The sequence below is a fragment of the Pongo abelii genome, chromosome 16, assembly GCF_028885655.2.
Source record: "Pongo abelii isolate AG06213 chromosome 16, NHGRI_mPonAbe1-v2.0_pri, whole genome shotgun sequence".
Taxonomy (NCBI): Eukaryota; Metazoa; Chordata; class Mammalia; order Primates; family Hominidae; genus Pongo; species Pongo abelii.
In genome coordinates, this window is record NC_072001.2 from 62,446,745 (window position 1) to 62,455,583 (window position 8,839).

At 44.0% G+C, this 8,839-nt stretch overlaps 1 pseudogene; it reads left to right on the plus strand.

Annotated features, from left to right (window-relative positions):
• Window positions 1-8,224: 8,224 nt before the first annotated feature.
• On the plus strand, window positions 8,225-8,334 carry LOC112129291 (small nucleolar RNA U13; annotated as a pseudogene).
• The last annotated feature ends 505 nt before the right edge of the window (window positions 8,335-8,839 follow it).

An 8,839-nucleotide genomic window follows, 5' to 3' on the forward strand; every position in this document is an offset into this window, starting at 1 on the left:
TGACTACTGTTATCACTCACCACCACAACAAACCTTTACTGAGCACTGTTGTAGGTGCTGGAGAAGTAGAAGACAAGTTCCCTGTCCTCATAGGATTCACATCTTTACGTGTACATCCAAAACATACAACAATACAAGAGAGTTCTACCTTCATATAGAACACGTTCCCAAAACACACACCAATGTCAGATATATAAAGTTCAAAAACAAATCTGTGTGCTTTAAGCACAGGTTTCTATTTTCAGAGATCTAAAATGTAGTATAAAATTCCTGATTGTGTGCTGTCCCCTAGAGATAGTCTTAAGCTATAATTCCAGCATGCATAGCTGTTTTTAAAATCTGAGCATCTCCATCCTAGCTGAGCAAAGTTGACCACCTGAAGTCCAATAGGCAGCTTTAAGATTTGGGTCAGGCTATTTACCTCTATAAATCACGAATTGTTTTTTTTATCTGTAAAGGCAGAGATAATAATAGTACCTTCTTCATTTATTTCTCACATAGTGTTGTAAGAATATGAATTAAATCATATAAAGTAATAGCAATGGTGAGTGATGCGTAGCAACGTCTCGGTATGAGTTGTCATTATTGAGGCTGAAGATTCACTACCTTCTCCACACCTAATGATTCCCTTCTTTGTCTCAATTGTTTTATGTTTATGAGAACAACACTCCCTTTTACTAGTGTTTGCACTTATATTTTCTCCATATTTCACTAATTTTGAAAAAGCGACAAGGCTAAATGGAACCCAGTATGAATGTAATTGAGTAAATACTGTAGTTTGACAGGGCTGGTGGCACAGATGGACCTGAGCTGTGGACTGGCAGGCAGCACCGCCAAGAGATAGCTCAAAAGGTTCCTTTGTTGCCTGGCCCGTTGTCCTGATGCCATGTAGGAAAGATGGCTCAGGTGCATTTCTATACAATGTCTGTATCTGTGGAAAGGTGAATGTACAAAGGTCAACGGCACAAGGAGATGGCCCCTCTCTTTTATTATATTGAATTCCTGGAAATCCCGAAATAGAGCCAAACATGAAAAAGTTGATGACAGTTTCCCATAGGAGGAATGCTTCAATAAGTACTTGGTAACAAACGGATTATATGTTGGACCAAGAATGTGATTCTAAAAACAGCTATGACAATTATAAGTTTCCATAATTTAAAGTAGTACAGTTTTGCTCCAAATTATATAAAATAAATATAAATATGCATTTTTATTATAAAAGAGACCTCAGTGAATTGAAAAGTGCCTGACACCACATAAAAATATCACACAACTGTCACAAATCCTAGCTATACAAATTCCCTTTAAAAGTGTCCCAGCTCCGGCCGGGAGCCGTGGCTCACGCCTGTAATCCCAGCACTTTGGGAGGCCGAGGCGGGCAGATCACAAGGTCAGGAGATCGAGACCATCCTGGTCTAACTTGGTGAAACCCCGTCTCTACCAAAAATACAAAAAATTAGCGGGGCGTGGTGGTGGACGCCTGTAGTCCCAGCTACTCAGGAGGCTGAGGCAGGAGAATGGCGTGAACCCGGGAGGCGGAGTTTGCAGTGAGCCGAGATCACGCCACTGCACTCCAGCCTGGGCGACAGAGCAAGACTCCGTCTCAAAAAAAAAAAAAGTGTCCCAGCTCCAATAATGATTATGTAAACATCCCAGTTTCTTTTCAGTTTAAAAACTGCGAGTGGGTGTGAGAGTGGTGGCAGGGGGTGATGCTTAGAAGTAATTTATAAAGAAGCGAAATTAGCCTGTAATCGCAGCATTTTGGGAGGCAGAGGTGGGAGAATTGCTTGAAGCAAGGAGTTCAAGACCACCCTGGAGAGGCCAGGCATGGCGGCTCACGCCTGTAATCCCAGCACTTTGGGAGGCTGAGGCGGGCAGGTCACAAGGTCAGGAGATCGAGACCATCCTGGCTAACACGGTGAAACCCCGTCTCTACTAAAAATAGAAAAAAAATAGCCGGGCATGGTGGCGGGTGCCTGTAGTCCCAGTTACTCGGGAGGCTGAGGCAGGAGAATGGCATGAACCGGGGGGCGGAGCTTGCAGTGAGCCGAGATCATGCCACTGCACTCCAGCCTGGGCGACAGAGTGAGACTCTGTATCAAAAAAAAAAAAAAAAAAAAAAACCAGCTTGGAGTTCAAGACCAGCCTAGGCAACATAGTGAGACCCTTGTTTCTACAAAAAAATTTTTTAATTAGCTGGGTGTGGTGGTGTGCATCTTTAGTCCCAGCCACTCAGGAGGCTGAATCAGGAGGATCACATGAGCCTAGGAGTTGGAGGCTGCAGTGAGCTATGATCTTACCACTGCACTCCAGCTTGGGTGACAGAGTCAGAACCTATCTCTCTCAAAAAAAAAAAAAAAGTGAAATTAATTTTTTAAAAATAATTTCCCTATAAAGCTACATTATTTAGAAACTATTCTCCTAGGCACCTGTCAGAAAACAAAAAACAAAAACAAAAAAAACCAGAAATAAAAACAAATTGCTCACACAATAGAAAATGTTTGAATGGATAAATAAAAACTAAAAGAAAAATGACTAGACTTTCAAGTTTTTGCAGTATATTATTACGGGTTTTCAATTATAAGAGAAATATATGCTTCCTGTAATAAAATAAAGCATAAATATTTAGAGTTTGTGAAGTAAAAACTGAAAGTCTACCTGCCCCCACCCTCTCCTGCAAGGTTTTAAATGTGAGAAAATGGTGGTTCCATTGGCAGGAAATGAAAAACCAAGACCAGGGTCTGGTTTCAGCGAGTTCTGTTAGGCATGTTCAGTTGGTGCTAACAGAGGTTCTAGACATCCCTTGGAGAGGCTGGTTGAACCTCAGGGAAGATGTCAGTTCCAACACTGTGTGTGCTCTTTCCAGTCTTCATCTAGTTGTCCTCTTTTTCTCTTTTTCTTTTTTTGAGACAGAGTCTCACTTTGCCATCCAAGCTGGAATGCAGTGTTTCAAACATGGCTCACTGCAGCCTTGACCTCCTGGGCTCAAGTGATCCTCCCACCTCGGCCTCCTGCATAGCTGGGACCACAGGTGTGTGCCATCATGCTTGGCCAATTTTTTTGTATTTTTTGTAGAGACGGGGTCTTGCCCTGTTGCCCAGGCTGGCCTTGAACTCCTGGGCCCAAGCAATCCTCCCTGCTCTGCCTCCCAAAGTGCTGGGCTGAAAGGCATGAGCCACCGCACCCAGCCTCCTTTTGTTTTTGAGACTGAGCCACCACTTCTTAAATCTTTGCTCTCTCTTTTCCTCTCTTTTGGCAAGGCTGTGGAGAAACAGGTTTCTTGTGTATTTTTGCTGGGAGTATAAACAGCTAGAACGCCTGTGGAAAACAGTTTCGTTCCCTCTATCAACATTACAGAATTATATAGTCTGACCCAGCCCTCCTGCTTTTGGAAATTTATCCAGATATGTACATGCACAATGCAAATTGACATATGACTACAAGGCATCATCGATGTAGCAAAAGATTGCAAACAATGCAAATGTCCATCATTAGCAGAACGAGTTAAAAACATTAGGAGACAATTTGTAATAAGATTCTTTAAGTTTTAAAACCCTTTAGCCAGGCACAATGGCTCATGCCTGTAATCCCAGCACTTTGGGAGGCCGAGGCAGGTGGGTCACTTGAGGTCAGGAGTTGAAGACCAGCCTGGCCAACACAGTGAAACTGTCTCTACTAAAAATACAAAAATTAGCCAGTCACAGTGGCATGAGCCTGTAGTCCCAGCTACTTGGGAAGCTGAGGTGGGAGAATCCCTTGAACCTGGGAGGTGAGGTTGCAGCGAGCCAAGATCGTGCCACTGTGCTCCAGCCTGGGCGACGGAGTGAGACTCCATCTCAAAAAACAAAAACAAGCAAACACAACCCTTTAAAAACAGAATAAGGAATTTGTTTCTAAATCCATATGGAAAGATTCCCAAGATGTACTGATAAGTTAAAATGAAAAGAGCAAGGTGGCTGGGCATGCTGGCTCACGCCTGTAATCCCAGCACTTTGGGAAGCCAAGGTGGGTGGATTACCTGAGGTCAGGAGTTCGAGATCAGCCTGGCCAACATGGTGAAACACCATCTCTACTACAAATACAAAAATTAGCCGGGCATGGTGGTGCATGCCTGTAATCCCAGCTACTGGGGAGGCTGAGGCAGGAGAATTACTTGAACCCGGGAAGCAGAGGTTGCAGTGAGCTGAGATCGTGCCATTGTACTCTAGCCTGGACAAAAAGAGCAAATTCCATCTCAAAAAAAAAAAAAAGAGCAAGGTATAAAATTATATGTATATCAGGCTACCTTCTGTGTAAGAAAATAGAGATGGTGAAATAATAGATTTGTATTTGTGCTTGCAAGAAGAAACTTTGGAAAAGACACAAGAAACTGACAGAAGTATTTGTGGCATGTGGGGGCAAGGGTTGGAACAAGGCAGTATACTGGAAATGCTTTATGTTGCTCAATTTTTGAACCATTGTACATATCTTGCTTATCATGTAAAACATTGTTATCAAGCAGAACACATTGCTACACATGGCAGAACAATATGAATGCTAACTAAAGATCATGCTTGCAAAGATTTTGGAGGGCTTCTTGGAGTGGTGGCCTATGGTCTGTCTGGCTGTAAAGATTGATTCAGAAAGATGGAGAAGGCTAAGTGTGTGTGGTGGTGCACGCCTATAATCCCAGTGCTTTGGGAGGCCGAAGCAGGCAGAGGGCAGAGTGCAGTGGCACGTGCCTATAGTCCCAGTTACTCGGGAGGCTGAAGGGGGAGGATCACTTAAGCCTGGGAAGTCGAGGCTGCAGTAGCCATGATTGTGCCACTGCACTCAAGCCTGAGTGATAGAGTGACATTCTGTCTCCAAAAAATTAAAATAACCAAAAAAATAGAAAGGTGGAGGATTAGGATTGCTATAGGAAAGGGGTCCCGATCCAGATGTCAAGAGAGGGTTCTTGGATCTCATGCAAGAAAGAATTCAGGGCAAATCCACAGTGCAAGGCAAAAGCAAGTTTATTAAGAAAGTAAGTGGTGAAAGAACAGCTACTCCATAGACAGAGTAGGGCGTTCCTGAAAGTAACAGGAGGAACACGTCCACCCTAGGTACAATACTTGTTTATATACAGGATAAAAAAGATCATGGGGCGATGTGCTCTGCTACAAGGGTTTGTAATAAAGGATTAATTTTCTTAATTACTACATTTTGCGAGAATCGATATTATTATCTTTAAAGCAAAATGAGAAGTTCTTTTTTTCTCAAGATACTGGGATATTAGGACACTCCCAAGTCTGGATCTGTTTAGTAAACATTTACAACCTGAGCCCTTAACTGTAAACATCTAGAGGCTAGGAATACCTAACTTCATGGGAATGCAACCCAGTAAGTCACAGCCTCATTTTCCTAGCCCTCACTCACGATGGAGTTACTTACTCTGGTGCAAATGCCTCTGGCAGGGTGAGACCTTCTAGGTTTTAGGATTCACATAAGCAGTGGCAGGGCGCGATGGCTCACGCCTATAATCCCAGCACTCTGGGAGGCTGAGGCGGGCAGATCACCTGAGGTCAGGAGTTGGAGACCGGCATGGCCAACGTGGCGAAACCCCGTCTCTACTAAAAATACAAAAAATTAGCCAGGCATGGTGGCGCGTGCCTGTAATCACTTGAGCCTGGGAGGCGGAGGTTGCAGTGAACCGAGATCATACCACTGCACTCCAGCCTGGGTGACAGAACAAAACAAAACAAAGGATTAGCATAAGCAAAAGCCCAGGGGTATGAAGGCTTATTATTAAATTGACTGAAATGTTTCTTCCCAGGACAGTTTCTCAAACTCACTAAGTAAAAAAGAGCTGAGATTTCACTTTTGTCTCTTTGGGACTGTGACAAAATGAGTCTGGCTTCCCAGTCTCTGCTCAATTATAAAAGGTAATTTATGTTGCTCCTTATATACTGCTGATATGCCCTCCTTAAATATGGGAGAGCTGTCTCATCTCTTATTTACCTTTGAGAAAAATCCCCAAATAAATGCAAAGTTACTTATACCACAAAAATCAAGTCCTAATATAGTTTAGAACAGGATTTACCAGAAGAATCAAATGATTTAACTTGATTTTTTTTTAATTAGAGACTGAGTCTTGTTATGTTTCCCAGGCTGGCCTTGAACCCTGGGCTCAGGTGATCCTCCCACCTCAGCCTCTTGAGTAGCTGGGACCACAGGCATGTAATGTACCACTGCACCTGACCTCAACTTGATTCTTTTTTTTTTTTTTTGAGACAGGGTCTCATTTTGTCACCCAGGCTGGAATGCAGTGGCACGAACACAGCTCACTGCAGCCTTGAACGCCCAGGCTCAAGTGATCCTCCTGCCCCAGCCCCCCAAGTAGCTGGGACTGCAGGTGTGTGCCACCATGTCCTGCTAAATTTTTTTTTTTTTTTTGTAGAGACGGTGTCACTATGTTGCCCAGGCTGGTCTTGAACTCCTGGACTCAAGCGATCTGCCCACTTTGGCCTCCCAAAGTGCTGGGACTGCAGGTGTGAGCCACCATGCCCAGGCTTTCAACTTGATTCTTGAACTCTTTGACTTCAACTTGATTTTTTACCTCTTTAACCTTAGTGCAAAGTGGGACTATTGTGACTAAAAGACTGAGGTGTAAAAATCTGTTTAAGTCTTCAAGTCAATAGCAAGTGCCTTAGTTATATTCCTTACTTTTACATCTCTGATTTGAATCTTGCTATCCTTCTTCCTGAGCATGGACCATGAGAAAAGCAGCTGGATATTAGAGTAGGTAATTCCTAATGACAGGATGAAGGAAAGTCAGCCTTGTTTTTACCAAATCTCATGAAGTTGCTCAATAATTCTAAGATGACTCATCTCAGTACTTTAAGATCACATTAACCCTGCTGCCTTGAAAACAGTGCTTGAAGGAAGAAGATCCAATTATGTTAAAATCTCTATCTTTTACTCTCTGTGACACACACACACACACACACACGCACACACGCACACACGCACACACACACACCCCCTATCTATGTAGAGAGGAAGATAAGCCTTGAGGGAAATATGACGAATGTTTACCTGGTTATACTGGATGGTAACACTATAGAGATTTTTATTTTTGCTTTTAACTTTTTCTACATTTCTCATTTTTTAAAAAATAATAAGTCTGGGCACGTTGGCTCATCTACGTAATCCCAGCAGTTGGAAGGCCAAGACGAGCAGATCACCTGAGGTCAGGAGTTCGAGACCAGCCTCGCCAACATGGTGAAACCTCATCTCTACTAAAAATACAAAAACAATTAGCCGGGTGTGGTAGCGGGTGCCTGTAATCCCAGCTAGTCAGGAGGCTGAGGCAGAAGAATCGCTTGAACCCAGGAGGCAGAGGTTGCAGTGAGCCCAGATCACGCCACTGCACTCCAGCCTGGGTGACAGAGCAAGACTCTGTATCAAGAAAAAAAAAGAAGAAGTAGAGTCTTGAAGCAGTGTCTTGCTATATTGCCCAGGCTGGTCCCGAACTCCTGGGCTCAAGTTATCCTCCCACCTCGGCCTCCCAAAGTGCTGGGATTACGGGCATAAGCCACCTTGCCTGGCCTACTTCAAATTTTGTTGAATAAACACAAACTCCTTTTATTGTAAAAACAGAGAACAAAAACAACCAAAGCAGATATCTAAAAACAGGCTTTGGTAGAGCAAAGCCAGGCATGCAGCTCACCTGTCTCTTAGTTCATCTTCCAGGAAGGCCTGAATGAGCCTGCTGCTGCTGCTGCTGCCCTGTTTCATTTTCAGATACTTGGGCATCTACTTTGAAGCCTTTACATGGTCAGCTCTGGAGAAAGAGAAATGGGTGTCCAACATTCCATTTAATTAGTTAGCCTGAATGCACGTGGGCCCTTCTGCAGCTCCTGTTGTTACCCGAAGATCAGCTTTGGGCTAGACTCAGCACTTGCTTCCATCCCCTGGTCACCCTCTTCCAAAACAAATGAACAAATCCAACTCTGTCAGCCATCTTGAGTAAGGTAGCATTTACTGACTTTTCTTTGGGAAAGTGAGGCAAGCTCCTCATAACATATGGTAAAATTTCCCTAAGGACACCTGCAAACACTTCTGTTCATCCCTCCAAGTCCCTCCCAGCAGCTGCTGCCTGCACTTCTTCTTCCCCAAACTGCCTCAAGTGGCCCCTTGAGCCTGACATTGCTCCCTTCTTCCCTTCACTGGCACGTGCCACTCGTTAAAAAGAGAGTCAGTGATCCTTTTGTAGTTCATAAGTGTGATGACTGTGGTTTCATGCTTATGTGTGAGAGATGGGTGGGCCTCCCTCAAACCTTGTTACGATGTTAGCCCATTACCCATGTGACATGGAGAAAATAAAAGAAAGTTGGATTGTCAGCCAAATTTCAACAACGTCTTTTTTTTTTTTTTTGAGATGGAGTCTCACTCTGTTGCCCAGGCTGGAGTGCAGTGGCACCATCTCGGCTCACTGCAACCTCTGCCTCTTGGGTTCAAGCGATTCTCCCACCTCAGCCTCCCAAGCGGCTGGGACTACAGGCATGGGCTGTAATGCCTGGCTAATTTTTTTGTACTCTTAGTAGAGACAGGGTTTTGCCATGTTGGCCAGGCTGATCTCAAACTCCTGACCTCAGGTGATCCACCCACCTCGGCTTCCCAAAGTACTGGGATTACAGGCGTGAAACACCACGCCCGGCCCAACCACCTCATCTTTTTCAGGCAAGGCTTCAAGGCCCATAATTCAATTGCATTAAGTTTAATGGTCCCTGAAAGTTGGGCAAAACTCTTATATTTGATTTAATGCCCTCCGTACAGACCAGAAAACTAGTATAGGGCTTGTGCAAAACACATAGCC